General features: G+C 33.0%; 1 protein-coding gene and 1 pseudogene across 1 annotated transcript in view; both read left to right on the top strand.

The window, feature by feature from the left end:
- Positions 1–3,474: 3,474 nt before the first annotated feature.
- Positions 3,475–10,259, top strand: LOC137739048 (beta-amyrin synthase-like; annotated as a pseudogene).
- Positions 6,173–17,401, top strand: part of LOC137739044 (beta-amyrin synthase-like) — a 51,759-nt gene continuing 40,530 nt past the window's right edge. The window contains exon 1 of the mRNA XM_068478520.1: positions 6,173–6,214. The gene's annotated coding sequence lies outside the window, so the exon portion shown is untranslated. The remainder of the gene's footprint in view (positions 6,215–17,401) is intronic.

Genomic DNA, 17,401 nt, shown 5'->3' with positions numbered 1-17,401 from the left:
CAGATTATATGGCATTGTTTGGCATTACCTGAGTACTTGCATTTTATTTCGAGGCATTTGGCATGGCATATTTCTGACCATGATTTATATATATATGTATATATTCTATTTTTCTGGGAAATATACAGGTTTTACGGCGAGGGGTTAGAAGATTGTTTATGAAATGATTTTTGAAAAACTTTGTTTTTGCCCACTCACGCTTTCTGTTTTTGCGCCCCTTCAGGTTCTAGTTTGGCTAGCGCTTTTGGTGGCTCCCCAGAAGATTTTCCCGGCTTATCTGACAGATTATCACCAGTGTAGGACCACCTTTGGGTGTGTTTATTTAGTGTTGTTTCTCCTGGACTGCACTAGGTCTTCCGTGCTCTGAACTTTGTTTCTCACACTTACGCTTGCACATGTATGTTATTTTACTTTGTGTATAGCTAGGCCTATTTTTCTTCGTACTTTTATTATTATTTCTTAGCTTCCGCATTGTGCACATGGTTACGTCACTTCCACGTGATGGCCAGCATGCCTTGATCTCGGTCGGGGTGTGTCATTATAAAAATATGTTCAAAAGGTTATTGAGAAAAATGTTTCTTTTGATATATTATTGACACTATACAAAGGTCATTGTGAGAGTCAAATTAACTTTCTATACTTATAAATATATATTTTTATAAGTATATATGAGAAGTGTACAATGATTTTTTTTTTTTTTTGAGTGTCAATAACAACACCTTTTGTTTAATTAAAAAATAAAGGATATCAAATGAGGTAAAAATATTATTGACATCAATCATGAATTATGAGCTGCATGATAGAAATATAAGCGATAGTCATTTCCACTTCAATCATGAACTGCATTATAAAAATATGTTCAAAAGGTTATTGAGAAAAATGTTTCTTTTGATATATTATTGACACTATACAAAGGTCATTGTGAGAGTCAAATTAACTTTCTATATTTATAAAATATATATATATATATATATATATATATATGAGAAGTGTAGAATGATTTTTTTTTTTTTTGAGTGTCAATAACAACACCTTTTGTTTAATTAAAAAATAAAGGATATCAATTGCAAAAGTTTTGCACGTTATTTGAAAGAGTAATGTTGGGAGATCATATATTTATACCACATTATATGATGTGGTAAATGATTCATTTAATCATTAGTTAATGAGGTAAAACTATTAATTGACATGTACAAATTACTTGTCACATCATATAATTCATCAATGATAAAACTCAACTCAACACTTGATGGAAACTCAACTCAACACTTGAAACATCATCAAGCCCTGAATGCAATGAGTAATAATGTACATCGTGTGATCATGATTACAAGCACTAAGTGATTTTCATAGAATGAAAGCACTCATCATTTTCTTCCAAGATAATAATTAATGGTTGGTACTTGTAACGCATAGTGGAGATTGAAGTTTTGGAGAAATTTTTTAGTGTGTTCAGAATACGAATACATACTTTATATGTCATCGTATAAGTGGAGGGGTACTTGAAAAAATAAAAAAAATAAAACTTCCTCTCTATTTGTGTAATGGCATATACTATACTGCCCCCGGACACATTAAAAAACCTCTTGGAAGCTTTGAGGTATGGCTGTTAATTGGCATGATTGATAGTAATAAAGTTCTACCGCATGCATTCTTATCTATATGAGTGTGGAGGTGTTGCAGCCTTTTATGCGACTTAAACTCGCTTAAGAAACTGAACATGGACACATGCCAGTTTACATGGTAATAACAGATCAAGCAAAAAGAAAGGAAGGACCAAATTGGCAAGAAACAGATCCGCGGCCCTCAATAATTTCCTGTTGCCGTTTTGCGTTGAACTAACTCGTTGACTTACCTTGTATATCACTCATTTTTGTGAAAATATGACTTTAGTCCTTTAAACTCAATTTTCTTTATATAAAACCCTGCATAACTTTTTTACTCAAAGAAAACCCAATAACTAGGATCCACATAAGCAAATTCATTAACTTCATATTAATTCACACATTTTACATTTTTCACATGCCTAAAATACCCTATTACATACTTGATGTAGACAATTAATTGTAAGGAAATAGTAAATGATTTTGCAACAAGAAAAAAAAAAGACATTAATGTTAAAAATTTATTGCATATTAATTTTTTAGAAAGGTTTTGAATTTTCATAAAACTATTCGATCCAGTTTTTTCACCCTACTCTTGAATACTTTTGAATTTATCCTTTTTTATTAATATATTAGAACATTGTATTTCATTATCTACATGCACATTAATTTACCTACAACAATTATACCATGGGTGTAATATAATATCTCTTTTTTACAATGATGCAAAATAATGTTTATACCAACATCAAAACATGCCTAACATATGTACTAATTACATGGAAAATAATTTACCTATATTAAGAATAAATGTAGTTCGATGCATCGTATTAAAAATACTATGTTACACCCATGTTTATACAACAATAAAACGTGCCTAACATATCTAACAATACATGGAAAATAATTTACCTACAAGTTAGAGAAATGTTATTTGGTTGGGTGTAGTATAAATTTTTTTAATAATTGGAAAAATTAAATATAACTAGGTGTAGTGTAATTTTTTTATATAATTAGAACAAATTAATTTACCTACAACAATTATACGATGGGTGTAATGTAATATCTTTCTTTACAATGATACAAAATATTGTATGTACCAACAACAAAACTTGCCTAACATAAGTACTTGTACATGGAAAATAATTTACCTATAACAAAAGAAATGCAGTTTGATGTATAAAATCAACAATATTATGTTCCACTCATGTTTATACAACAACAAAACGTGTCTAACATATATAACAATACATAGAAAATAATTTACCTACAAGTTAGAGGAATGTTATTTGATTCAAAATATATAACATAGGTGTAGTATTTTTTTTTTTAAATAATTGGAACAAACTAATTTACCTACCAATTAATATGGATAAAACTGCTACAAAATATATCACGAAAAAAAAAACTACTTTTCTAGTTTGACATAGATACGGTTAATTCAAACACTTTTTTCATTTTATTTCACTTTTTCTACTACTTTTAATTTGGCATAAATTTAGGAATTTGAAAAAGGGACCATAAAGCATGAGTGGCATGAGTGTAAATAAATTGCATTAATAGGTCAATAGTGTTCCTATATGTTTGCAAATTTTAAATTTGGGCTTAAACTGGATCTTTAAAGATAAATAGGTTTTTATCTAGAAATAATAAATTGTAAGAACCAAATTATAAAGCACCCTATATTTTTTTATGTTCCGATCTCTATATATACACAAGGGAAGGTGATCATTTATATATTCGTCCATTGAAAACATAGTTAAGTTTCTATATACAGGTCTCTCTCTCTCTCTCTCTCTCTCTCTTCCCCCTTAAAGTGATGATATAAATATACATATTGTGACTTATAGATTGCATGCATGCAACAGGTGCTTTATAAGAAGAAAGAAATAAAAAAATTGAAGAATGTGGAAGCTTAAGGTCGCAGATGGTGGCAATGATCCATACATCTACAGCACAAACAACTTCGTGGGAAGGCAGATATTTGAGTTTGACCCTGAAGCAGGAACTACCGAAGAGCGAGCTGCGGTGGAAGAAGCTCGTCTTCATTTCTACAATAACCGCTATCAGGTTAAGCCCAGTGGTGATCTCCTATGGCAAATGCAGGTATGCTTTACTTCGTCCAAACTTATATCGTCAATTAGTTTACGCAACGTAAACCATGTTTTTAAAGAATGTGAGTTCTAGTTACTTGGTTTCACCGATGTAGTTATTTATTAGAAGCAATTAATACTTGTGTCTACTTACCTATTTATCCACCCACTTATTATTAATGCACCATACAATAATCAAAGATATTATTTTACTTTTCCATATTATCTAAAGATCATATTTACTGAAAATCAATCAATTTGAAGATCATTTAGTCATTTATATATATCGAACATGATCAACAGTCTTGGTAATGATTTATCAACCATCCATTCATTTGATGCATATGAACGACTAAATGTTCTCTAACTTAATTGATTTTTAGAATATAAAGTGAATAAACGGAATTCTAATAATGAAGTTTGTACGTAAAAAAACGTTAACTAAAAGTGAACAGGTACACCTATAAAGTATTCTCTGTCATGAATGGCATGCAATGAAGCTAAGAAGATAAAATGAGGAAGCTAAATATAGCGTATGACGTGTGTACATAAAATCCACAAATTCCATAACAAGCTAGCATGATGCTCGCCTGTTCCTTATGCACCATAACATACTCTAACCACCCAATGACCCAAACAATATCCTTCACTTGAAAATGCATAGAGAGGAGACAAGTGTGTGAATAGCGTTGGACCCTTTTAAGTTTTTAACTTTTGATCTATGGTGAGTAATTTCATTTCTCATAATCTGTTTGTATTGGACTTTTATTTTTATTTTTAAAGTGAAATAATTTGAGGAGGAGAAAAAAATATTACTTAAGAAAAGAGGAGAGAAAATATTACTTAAGAAAGAGTAGTCACCGTTAAGACTTATTATTTTGGGAGTTGTTGCAAAAGGTTTACTCATTTGTTACTCAGTTGATTAATAGTATCCATCATGGCATTCGAAATTTTGATCAGTTTAATTTTTCCACCTTTAATATTTTTTTGTATAAAAATATTAGCAATCTACATATGTTATCTTGCAATTACCCAAGTATATTTTCTTCCTTGGTTTTATGAAGGAGTGCGATTGATAGTTTTGAAGTACGAATAACATCTCTATTTTAATTGATTTTCTTCTTGCCACTTAATACTAGAATTTAATAATATTCTAATTCACTTAAATTTGACTTTTGTGATGTCGAATTTGATATTAATTTATGTTCATCATTTAGTATAAATATACTCATTCTTGGTTGGGGGTTTTATCGGGCCCCTCTCGATCTTATACGTACGTATTTGGGAACAGGAGGGAGTCCACTTTGACTTGAAAGGAGCCTTGTTCGGCGGATAACAATAATAAGAATATAATAATATAATAATAAATATAAAAAATCAGATTTTTTGTTTGTCTTGGTTCTTGTACAAAGTTTTCATTTTCCTGTCTGATGGGCATCACCAATAAATCTTTAGGGTTTATTAAAATTTAATTAATAATAATATCATCATCATAAATTTGTTTAATCATAACTTCAATCCTCTCATTAGTATCGCACTTAATTATCTGTTCACTTATCAACAGTTCCTAAGGGAGAAGAACTTCAAACAAACAATTCCCCCAGTCAAAGTTGAGGATGGAGAGGAAATCACACATGAAAAGGCCACAGCTTCATTGAGAAGGTCTGTCCACTTCTTTTCAACGTTGCAGGCTACCGATGGCCATTGGCCTGCTGAAAATGCCGGCCCGTTGTTTTACCTTCCTCCTTTGGTCAGTATTTAACATTGTCACCGTTTACTATCATGTTATTCACCCACGCAATGTCCTACTTATATTAATGGATAAATTGACATCAACTTCTTAAAGTTTATGAGGTCATGTTTTGAACCCAATGTATATGAGTAATGCTAGGTAGATTAACTTTTTAGACCTATTTGTAAATCATGTTATGTGTTATTAATAGAAAATAAGCGGTACTAATTCAATCTTTAACGACTATTTCTTACGGTTTAAATAGATAATCTCTCTAGCATCACCCCAATGTATATGTGAGACTAAATTTCTAGACAAAATTTGCAAACTAAATGATGTGTCATCAGTACGAATGAGCACGTTTATCAACATAATCCAATTATCAACTTTCATGTTAATTAGTTTACAAAATTTTATCTACAAATTTTATCTCCCTAACATTACTCCAAATGTATAGTCTTTCAACTTTCAAAATTTGAGAGGAATAACTAAGTTTCTCTATGACTACACAGTTTACACCTAATGTCAACTTTCCAAAAAGTGCAATCGACTATGAAAATATTTTACTTGCAATCCCATGTTCCCATTTTGGGGCTTAAAAATAAATAGCATATTTTCTCGAGTTTTTACCTAACTCCAAATATTTGGGGTTATTATTAATTGCTCCTTCAAATTTTTTACTCAAAAATTTGCAGGTCATGTGTGCTTACATTACAGGACATCTTAACACTGTATTCCATGCAGAACACCGTAAAGAAATTCTGCGTTACATATACTATCATCAGGTACATATATATACATTTTGTTATTTTTTCATACAAATTCGATAAAATTAAAAATTTTCAAAATGTGCTTATTTGTCTTAAACTACTACCAAGGGTTGCAGTTAAGTTGGCCAACAGTTTTCATTTCTGCATCCAAAATCCCGCTTGTATAAATAAAAATACTGAATAAATAATGCTAATTAATGTGCATTAATGTTTTGGGTAATTCAGAATCAAGATGGTGGTTGGGGATTACACATTAAAGGACACAGCACCATGTTCTGCACAGCTCTCAGCTACATTTGTATGCGTATTCTTGGAGAAGGACCTGATGGTGACCACGACAATGCTTGTGCAAGAGCTAGAAAGTGGATTCTTGATCATGGCAGTGTTACCCACATCCCCTCATGGGGTAAAACTTGGCTTTCGGTATGCCTATCTGCAGCACTAAGACAAATTGCTTAGGCTCTGGGTCAACTGTTGTTCTTAAATTGCACTATCACTATGGCAAATTGTCAACGTATTGGTAATTTATACATGCCATATATAACCGAATTATTTGAGATTATTTGTTATTGATAACGGGTTAATATCGACAACGTATAAAGATGTATAGTTGTTAATGATAGCGGGTCAATATTAACAAAACTAACCTTATTATTGATACATTCTATAATAGCGGTGACCCCCTTCTAAAATTTACCTCTATTAGAGTTGCAATCTAAAAGAAAAAGATAAATGCTATAAGGTCATATTTGACTCCAAACTAGTGGTGTGACTTATACCATATATATCCAATGCATACATAATCAAATAATTATTTAAACTTTTAGCTTTTATTTAGTAGAGAAAGATGAAGTGAAATTTAGAATTAACTATTACTTTATATCTTCTAAAGGTGGAGTACCACCTCTTAACTAGACTAAGTCAAATATGACTTTACAGATGGCAGACCAAAATCTTATATAACCCTAACTATTTCGGTATATTAAAGAGTGATCGAGTCATATTTGGCATTGAGAACACTGCACTACTATTATTTAAGAGGGTTTCCCCTTTTAATTAATCTTGCTCAATTGATTCTTGCAGATACTTGGTGTGTTTGAGTGGTCCGGAAGCAACCCAATGCCCCCAGAGTTTTGGATTCTGCCTTCATTTCTTCCTATGCATCCAGGTTAGAACAATTCCGGACTCCACAAGTACAAATAAGTCAATCTTTCACATGTTGAAAGATTTAATTAGTCTCTCTCTACCTATAGTCTTCTTTTTTACTCTCTTCTACATCATGCAAATGCAGCAAAAATGTGGTGCTACTGTAGGATGGTTTACATGCCTATGTCATATTTATATGGGAAAAGATTTGTTGGTCCAATCACACCTCTCATACTACAATTAAGGGAAGAACTCTATGCTCAGCCTTATGACGAAATTAACTGGAAGGGAGTGCGTCATCACTGTGCTAAAGTATGTTGAACTTGAATAAATAGCTAATTAGTCAATTTTTTTCCTGTTTAGGTACATATACTGATTGCGGTAATTTGAATGCAGGAGGACATCTACTACCCTCATCCTTGAATACAGGACTTTCTATGGGATAGTCTGTACATATGTACGGAGCCTCTTCTTACTCGCTGGCCATTTAACAAGCTGATCAGGAAAAGGGCTCTCGAAGTAACAATGGAGCATATTCATTATGAAGATGAAAACAGCAGATACATTACCATTGGATGTGTCGAAAATGTGTTATGCATGCTGGCTTGTTGGGCTGAAGATCCAAATGGTGATTATTTTAAAAAGCATCTTGCCAGGATACCAGATTATTTATGGGTTGCTGAGGATGGGATGAAGATGCAAGTTAGTACACATTTTGTTAATACAGTATATGATACGATGATTTGTTCTTTACCCTTTTCTCTGTTTCAAAAGTTTACTCTTCTAAATCATTGGAAAACATTATAAGTTGATACATTTTCTTAATACGTGCAGGGTTTTGGCAGTCAACAGTGGGATACTGGTTTTGCCATTCAAGCTTTGCTTGCTTCCAATCTAACCGATGAAATTGCACCCACACTTGCTAGAGGACATGACTTCGTCAAGAAATCTCAGGTTCGTTTTTTATATAGTCAACTGAACTTTCATTTTTTTGTAAAATGTGTATGTGCATCGATTAATTTGTTCTAACTAGTGACTGTTTTGGAATCGAATTGTAAAGGTTAAGGAAAATCCATCGGGTGACTTCAAAAGCATGCACCGCCACATTTCCAAAGGATCGTGGACTTTCTCTGATCAAGACCATGGATGGCAAGTTTCTGATTGCACTGCAGAGGGTTTAAAGGTAACAAATACTTCAACTTACTTATCCACCTTAAATGTTATTTCCATTTTTCTCACCATAATCCCCTGTACAGTGTTGCCTGCTTTTATCGATGATGCCACCGGAGCTGGTTGGTGAAAAAATGGAACCTGAGCGGTTATACGATGCTGTCAATGTCCTAATTTCCCTACAGGTACAACTATTATGTCAGTCAGTCATATATATGAGTATGAGTTGCATTTTGTTTCCCTGCCGTAATCAAATTTTGGACCTAATGCATGCTGCCTTACTTTAAAAACCTTAAAAAACTTGTAGCATTTGAAGACTTTTGTTCTCATTACAAATCTCATTTTATGGCTCATTGTAGAGTAAAAATGGTGGTTTAGCAGCCTGGGAACCAGCTGGAGCAGCAGAATGGTTAGAAGTAAGAATTTTAAAGAATTGGAGTAATGTTGTCGAACTTAGTTAGAAACTAAAGGCATTATTAATTAGTATATACTTACTGGACATTTCTCACTTCTTTTTTTCTCCCCAGATGTTGAATCCCACGGAATTCTTCGCAGACATTGTTGTTGAGCATGAATATGTTGAGTGCACTTCATCTGCAATTCAGGCTTTAGTTTTGTTTAAGAAGTTGTACCCTGGCCACAGGAAGAAAGAGATAGATCAATTTATTACCAATGCAGCACAGTACCTTGAAAATACACAAATGGAAGACGGTTCATGGTAATATCATATTATTAAATCAAAATTTTGATTTCTTTGATTAACAACTACAGCAGAGAAACAACTTAGTTAAGAAACATTTGCCCAGGTACGGGAACTGGGGAGTTTGCTTCACATATGGCACCTGGTTTGCTCTTGGAGGGTTAACAGCTGCTGGCAAGACCTTCGACAATTGTGCAGTTATACGCAAAGCTATTAATTTTTTACTCACAATCCAGAAAGAGAACGGTGGTTGGGGAGAAAGCTACCTTTCATGTCCGAAAAAGGTAAAATATGGGAGGTGGATTATGTTTGAAGCGAGCTCCAAGTTTCTTAGTTAATCTCATGGTCTTAGACTAAAATATTTCACTCTGTGGTGGGTGATACAGGAGTACGTTCCTCTTGAAGGAAACCGATCAAATTTAGTACACACAGCTTGGGCTATGATGGGTTTGATTTATGCAGGACAGGCCAAAAGAGACCCCGCACCTCTTCATCGTGCAGCAAAGTTGATAATCAACTCTCAGATGGAAAATGGTGATTTTCCTCAGCAGGTATCTTGCTTACCCTAACATCTATTCCAAACAATATGAAAATATTTCCCCAACCTCACTTGACTAGTAAAAAGGATGAAACACAAAATAACATATTGTGTTGCGTATACGTATGCTCAAATTTTTTACTTGCAACGTTTTATAACATCTATTCATTAATCATGTATGGCAGGAAATCACTGGAGTGTTCATGAAGAATTGTATGGTGCATTATGCAGCTTATAGAAACATCTACCCCCTGTGGGCTCTTGCAGAATACCGCAAGTGGGTTCCATTGCCTTCAAAAGCGTGATTAGGCTCTCTGTATCATGTAGCTCTTACATGCAGCATATATTAATATGCATAAAAGCCAGTTGTTGAAATTATGTATTATACAAAAAGTGTATCAATCAGATGAGGAAGTAAGATTGACCTATTTGGAAATCAGAGAAATTATACTTCTTCAAACAGAAAATTTATAAAATAAAATAAAAATCTATTTCTGCCGGATGTATTTTTAATTCTTTATTTTCTTATTAGATGACTAAAATTACAACATTATAGGACGAATAGGTTGTGAAAGATGTTACTCAAAGGTGTGTTCCCAGTAATTTAGGCCAAAGTTGTTGAGAATGTACTACGAACAAAAATAAGATGGAAAGACCTGAAAATGATTAGATACAATAAATTTGAAGAAACTTTCAAATGAGACCAATGTGTCATTTGAAAGTGTCATTTGAAAGTCCTTTGTTCAGTATAATGCATTTCTAGTGTTTTTGTATTTATTAAGTAATTTATTGATAATATTCTTGTAGTGCAATTTTCACAATTTAGAATAAAAGGCCATAAACTTTGAAAGTCCCTCAAACATAAGGCAAATAATCAAAGAAACACATAAAAATTTTCATCCCACGGCAACTTTCCCAAAATGCAGATAAAGTTGTCTTAAGGCAACATATATAACTATGCGAATCACTATACATAGATTAGTGCCACTAATATCTGTTTGAACCCTTGAAGTCAACGATGGTGTGCTAGATCTAGAGTACCCATTGATGGGACTTATGCGTTTGGTTCTGCTTCCTTTATTTATTTTTGCAATGATTTTTATCATTTTATTGTTGGTGGAGTTGGGATGTTGAAGACTTAGTTAAATAAAGAATGCCTTGCACATAAAACGTGTGACATAATCAAATTAGTTAGAGCTGGAATGTTGGTGCTGCAGCGCGCAACCAGTGACCCGACTTTGTCTCCCTAGAATAAAATTGATGCCCTAAATTCATTTTTAGGTCCATTCAATGAGATTTCATAGTTTGAATCTAATTTCACAAAGAGCATCTACTTGATCTTTGTGGTAGGCAAAGATTCGACCGTTGGATCGTCATGAAATTATAGTTGTTGATGTGTGACTAATGTGAGGCTCTTAGGAATTCACGAATCTAAAATATGTTATGGGGATCTTCCTGATTGGATAACAAAGGGTTGTTGACCAACTGTTCATGACCATGTTGATCGAGGGTTGAATTTTGGTTAACATATCCCGAATCGTTCTGAAATGCTGGAATTAGAATTACTTGAGACTTAGTAGAGTCTAGTGGGCCTATCTTGGTTAACGATTCATCCTAGGGGATGTGCACCTCGGTTTAACTATAGGTGACGTCTTACCGGGATTTACATGTTTATCGGGCTACTAGATGAGTTAATGACATATGCGAATGCCAGTGGGAGGAGATGGGCTAGGAATCACGTTAGAATTATCTTGTAGAACTTGTATGTTTATGTGACTAGATATCTATTGTTACGTTGAACCAATAATGTGTATGTGTGTGTGTGTGCTTACACTTGTGATTCATATGGATTGATGTAAGAAGTCGTTTGTATGAGGTATGTATGTGTCATGTGTGATTGTGTGACTGCACCAAATAGTAGTGTGGTATATGGATGATCCTGCCTAGTAATCCGTATTAGAAGTCCATATGAATTCTATGGATGACTCTACCTGGTTAATCTAAATTGATAGGTCACTATCTGACACACTCGACCTTGATATTCACCAAACACCAGGGTAAGTACGTCCTGGTCAACACCCGAAGGTGACGAAGCCATACTAGGATGTGTAATACCCCATGTTTAAAAAAAAATTGGTTATATGTGTGTGTGTGTGTGTGTGTGGGGGGGGGGGGGGGGGTAATTATTTTTTTACTTAATGATTTTATTAGATTTATTTTATGCAAGAACCTACTTGCAATATGTAAAATAGTTTCAATGTAAAATCCTTTTTGCTACAAATTATTTCAAAAACTAGCTCGTCTTATTTTCATATGTAAGTAGAGATATTTTTAGTTTGAAATGGAGAAGGAGGTTATGATGAGTTTGGCTTGATTATTTTTCTCACAAAGGGCCGAGAGTTTGAGGTTGGACTAAATGAGTAATTTTATCTTTCTCTCAAAGATGAGGTGGAGAGTTTGTAACATTAGGAGTTAATGATTTAGTGATTACTCACCACTCTAAATGTGAAGGTGGAAGTCTACTTAAGGGTGAGTTGGCAAGTTTGTATTCATTAGGAATCTAAGAGTTAAATGTTTGGTGATGATTCATCCCTCCAAAATTTGAAGAGGTGGGATTCATATCCCTTAGATTTTGAACGTGGCTTTTGAGTTTTTGTCCACTTTGCATGATATTCACCACTCTAAATAAAGGAAGATGACAACTTATTGTGGTTAGAACATTTCACGTGGCCTTTGATGCAAGGAACATCTTGCATATTATTCATTAGTTCATAATTAGCTTCACATTTGTTGTTTTTCTATTGGACCACATTTCATTGCTAAGGATTAGGACAACTTTTGTTGCCTTGTTATGGGAACACATTTTATGGTGATGATTAGGTTAACAATTGGTGTGTTTCTATTGGAACACATTTTATGTCTAATGATTGGCACAACACTTGCTTTCAATAGACACATTTTATGTCTAATGATTGGCACAACACTTGGTTAACAATTGGTGCGTTTCTATTGGAACACATTTGTTGCCTTGTGGAAATTATTTGGAGAGGAAGATGTCAAGCAATCTTTATAATGGAAGGAGCAAGAACCAACGGAAGACAAGGGAGAAAAGAGAGAGGAAGAAGAAGAAAAAAAAAGAAAGAAAGAAAAAAAAAACAACTCCAAAGCCATTCTCCTTTTTCATATTACCCCTTATCTTTCATATACATTTTGTTAAGGCTTTAAGCCATCTTTCATTGTATTTGTAAGCTTCTCATATATAGTGAAATACAATAAAAGTAAACCCAGTGGATGTAGTCGATTTGGCGAACCACTTAAATCTTGTGTTGTTTATCTATTTATATTTTGGAGGCCATTGCTATATGAAGCACTCCCATCAAACCATCAAAAATATCCCTTTACTTTCCTTGAGAATGTTGTAAAATAAAAGAGACAAATCCCAGAAAATGCATGAGAGCTTACTCAACAAAATTGCTTTATGGAACTCAAATGGATTTATGCATCAATATCACCTAGAAAGAGAGATGGAGTAAAATGGTAAAGTAATATTTCTCAATTAGATTGTTGTGTGTTATCCATACTACATATTATTGATAAGATCGTACGATTTTGGCTACTAACAGTTTGATTAGTGTTGTAGATGATTATTGATATCCTTGTTACATGACATATAAATTGGGAGTATTGATATCTATGTGAACATGATATATACATATGCATTTCAAAGCAAGAAGGAAAGTTTAGTCCGTTGTGTTGAGTTTTGTAAAGTGTTTGAGTTGTGAGGATATTCAAGAGCTGAAGTTTGCCTTGAATATAAAATAATGAATTTTATATGTCAGGCGTAGGGTGTAGGGCTTGAGTGTACAAATTGGTTGATTATAAAAATAATGAAATCTCGTATATGTCAGGCGTTGGGGGAAGGGCTTGAATATACAATTGGGCGTTGGGGGAAATGCCTGTTTAATAAAGTGGAAACTGAGAGTTTAATTACAAAAAATTGGGTTAAGGGATGAACGGGAGTTAACTCATATTCTAAGGTATTCAGAGCCAAGTGGTATAAGCATGGTATGAGACGTGTAGACTTGGATGCCTTATATATGTGTTGACAGGATTAAAAGGGAGTGAGTACATTCATCCATCTCATTTGCATATATTTCATGCATTTGAAAGAATTGTTACAATTTGATTATTGTAGTTTTTGTTGTGAATTAATTTGTGTATTATTTTTATTCCGCTGCGTATTCAATAAATTTTATGTAAGATTTTGTTGATGTATGGTGTAATCGTTATAATTTTATTTTATTTTCCACCATATAAATTTTATTTCTATAAATTTTATTAAAAGTTTTATTTTATTTTCCACCATATCTTGGTTGTAGAATTTATTTCTATAGCTAAGATATGGCTTGAGTATTCAAATTGGTTGATTATTAAAATAATGAAAACTTGTATATGTCAGACATCTGGGGAAGGACTTGAATATACAATTGGGCGTTAAGGGAAGTGCTTGTTTAATAAAGTGAAAACTGAGAGTTTAATTACAAAAAATTGGGTTAAGGGATGAACAAGAGTTAACTCATATTCTAACGTACTTGGAGCCAAGTGGTATAAGCATGGTATGAGACGTGCAGGCTTGGGTGTTTTAGGTATGTGTTGACGGGATTAGAAGGGACTGAGTATGTTCATGCATCTCATTGCATACATTTTATGTATTGGCAAGAGCCACTCATTTCAATTATTATTTTAGTTGGTACTTTTGTTATGAATTAATTTTGTATACTAATATTTTATTTCCGCTGCGTATTCAATCAATTGTATGTGGTAAACTCAAGCTTTTATTCTGTAAGATTTGTTATATGATGTATTGTGTAATCGTGCCAAGTTATTTTAATTTTTCCACCATATCTTGATTGTAGAATTTATTTCTATAGTTAAGATATGACTCACATCCTAGTTCATGAATAGTCTTTATTCGCGGGTCGGGGCGTGACAGGATGCATGAGAACTAAGAACAATTAACCGACATAAATAAAACTTGTAAATTTAATTATTATGAATATGTAATTATGGAACATATTCAGAGCATACAACTAAACCGAAACACTAAAAAGGAATAATATAAAATTGAATGAACAAGGAGATGGATCCTACACCGAGAGGACTCGAAGATGGAGATGGGTCCCACAACCGAAACCTAATCCTTCAACCATAAACTATGCACCATAACTGTCCATTCCCAAATTGTCCAAATAATGAGACAATTCCAGATTTAATTGGACCGCAGTCATGCTTTCGCATCCATGCGCGAAATCCAACTAATCCTCGAATAGGAAACTAAGGTTTACTAAAAATAAAAAACAAGTACAAAGTTAATTTTATTTAACTTCATACATCACAACACATATTTGTATGTCACGTACAAATTTGACAACATAATATAAATATAATTTCACAACACAATATAAACATAACAAAATAAGTTCAACATAATTTAATTAATTTGATATTTAAAAAAAATAAAACGAAGAAAATACATTCTTAATCATTCTCCACCAATCGCTAATCACGCACAATATCCCTATAAACAACGAAATTAATAACGTTAGTATGAATTTACATTAATATTTTTACCCTAACAAATAAAAAATAAAAAAAAAACGCTTACCAGACTTACCGAGATAGCTCAATCAACTTAGATAAGAAGATTGAGGGAGTATTAGATGATGAAATTGAGAGAAAATGGGAATGACGGATGCCGGATTGAGCAAAATTGAAGGGATGAGCATAGAGGCACAATCTGCAATTTTTTTTTTTGCAGTTTGCCTCTGCACATGGCTAAATCCAAATTAAAAGGTTCACTTTTGGACGAATGATTTTGCGCGACGAACAATGTTTTCATCGTGCAAAAGTCCCTTGCATGACTAACATAGTCTTTGTCGTGCGAATAACATTTGTGCGACCAAAAAAGAAGCATTTGTCGCGCAAGTTTACCTTTTATTTTATTTTATTTCCTTTACTTTATAATTTATTCTTTTCAACAAATTACACGATGAAAACATGTATCGTCGATATTTTTTAAATTTGTTTTTATGTTTTATTTGTATATATTGTAAATTTTTATTTTATTATAAATCAAAAACTCAAACCTAATTAAACAATCTTATTTAAAAAAAAAAAAACCCTCATCAACTTTAATCCTCCCTCGCCCGCAACACATCGAACTTCCACTACCAGAAACTCTACTTGAAAAGCCCATCCACATAAATCCGTTGCTTCTCATCGGTTTCATCAACATCCCAATGAACCTACATTAATGCCAATAACAATAAATTAGTAATTTAAAAAATATTACGTTTTAACAAAAATAATTGTTTATTATTTACAACAAACTTATCGATAACTCCCTCAACATGGACTTCTTCAACTCCTCAGGGACCTTTTTCCAAGACTTAAACTCTGCAGAACAATCCTTCCGCACCAAATTCTCAATGTCATACCAAAATTCGGCATACGCCTCAACCATATTTTTGCCTTCAAAGTACGGCACTTGCTTCCGTCGATATGTCTCTGATCGCACTACAAGTTTCTTTTTGCTAGAACCTTCTCCAGAATAGGCCATTGATAGGGATTTTACCACTTGCAAAAATAGGGATAAAAACACTTAAAAATACTTGCAAGAGTACAAGGTTGTCGTAGTATAGCTGCTCAAGCAAAGTCATTTTTCGCAGGGGTTGAATGAATAATTTATGTAAAAACTAAATCTTAATTAATTATTTGAAAACAAAGTTTGGAAGATGTTGATTTTATGACCTAAAATATTAAAAACGAATTTAATTAAAAACAATTAAAGAAATTAACTAGACAACAATTTAAAGAAAGTCAATTTGTAAAACCTAGGGTTCAGCCATCACCCTAACAATCATACGTAGTTCTTCTAATTCCTTATGAATTACACATGCATACTTTGAAGGTTAGGTTTTCCTAAAGTATGCCCTACTTGGAACCTCCAACATAGAATGTATATCTAACATGCAACCTGTCCGTGGTGTCCAGATCAAATGTGAACATGCAAGACTCATTAAGTTTTGTGAAAACCTTTTGAAAAACCATGCAACCCTTAAGACGTGTCGTCCATCCTAAGAAGTTACACATATTAACCACAAGAAGTTAGTGCCAATTTCAAGGACAGCCCTCCGCCAAAATTGCATCAAATTACTTTTCTAAATATCCTAATGATGGCCAATCATCAAGAAAAATAGATAGTTTAAAGCACAGTGATTAACAATTCAAAATCTGCATGCATAATATCATAAGCAAATTGAAAAGAAACTATATATTCTTGCTAAGGCTCGTGCCCTCGCCCTAGCAAGCGAAACTAGTTACGAACAATCATAAAACAAAATATTATTAAAAACATGGATAGAAAATACCTTGAAAATAAACTTAAATCTTCTAAAGTAGTGTGTGCGTTCTCCTCCTTTCTAACCTAATGGCTAAAAAACCTTATTTATGCTACTACAAAATAAAATCCTACATTGAAAAGGTCTTAGAAGAAAACTAGGAAACATAATTAAATGATAAACCAAAAAATAAAAGGTTTCCTATTTGAACTAGAATTCGGAGTTATCAGAAAATCATACTTTTGACT

Source organism: Pyrus communis, chromosome 7 (genome assembly GCF_963583255.1).
Source record: "Pyrus communis chromosome 7, drPyrComm1.1, whole genome shotgun sequence".
NCBI lineage: Eukaryota > Viridiplantae > Streptophyta > Magnoliopsida > Rosales > Rosaceae > Pyrus > Pyrus communis.
This window is presented reverse-complemented; position numbering and strand designations above follow the sequence as displayed.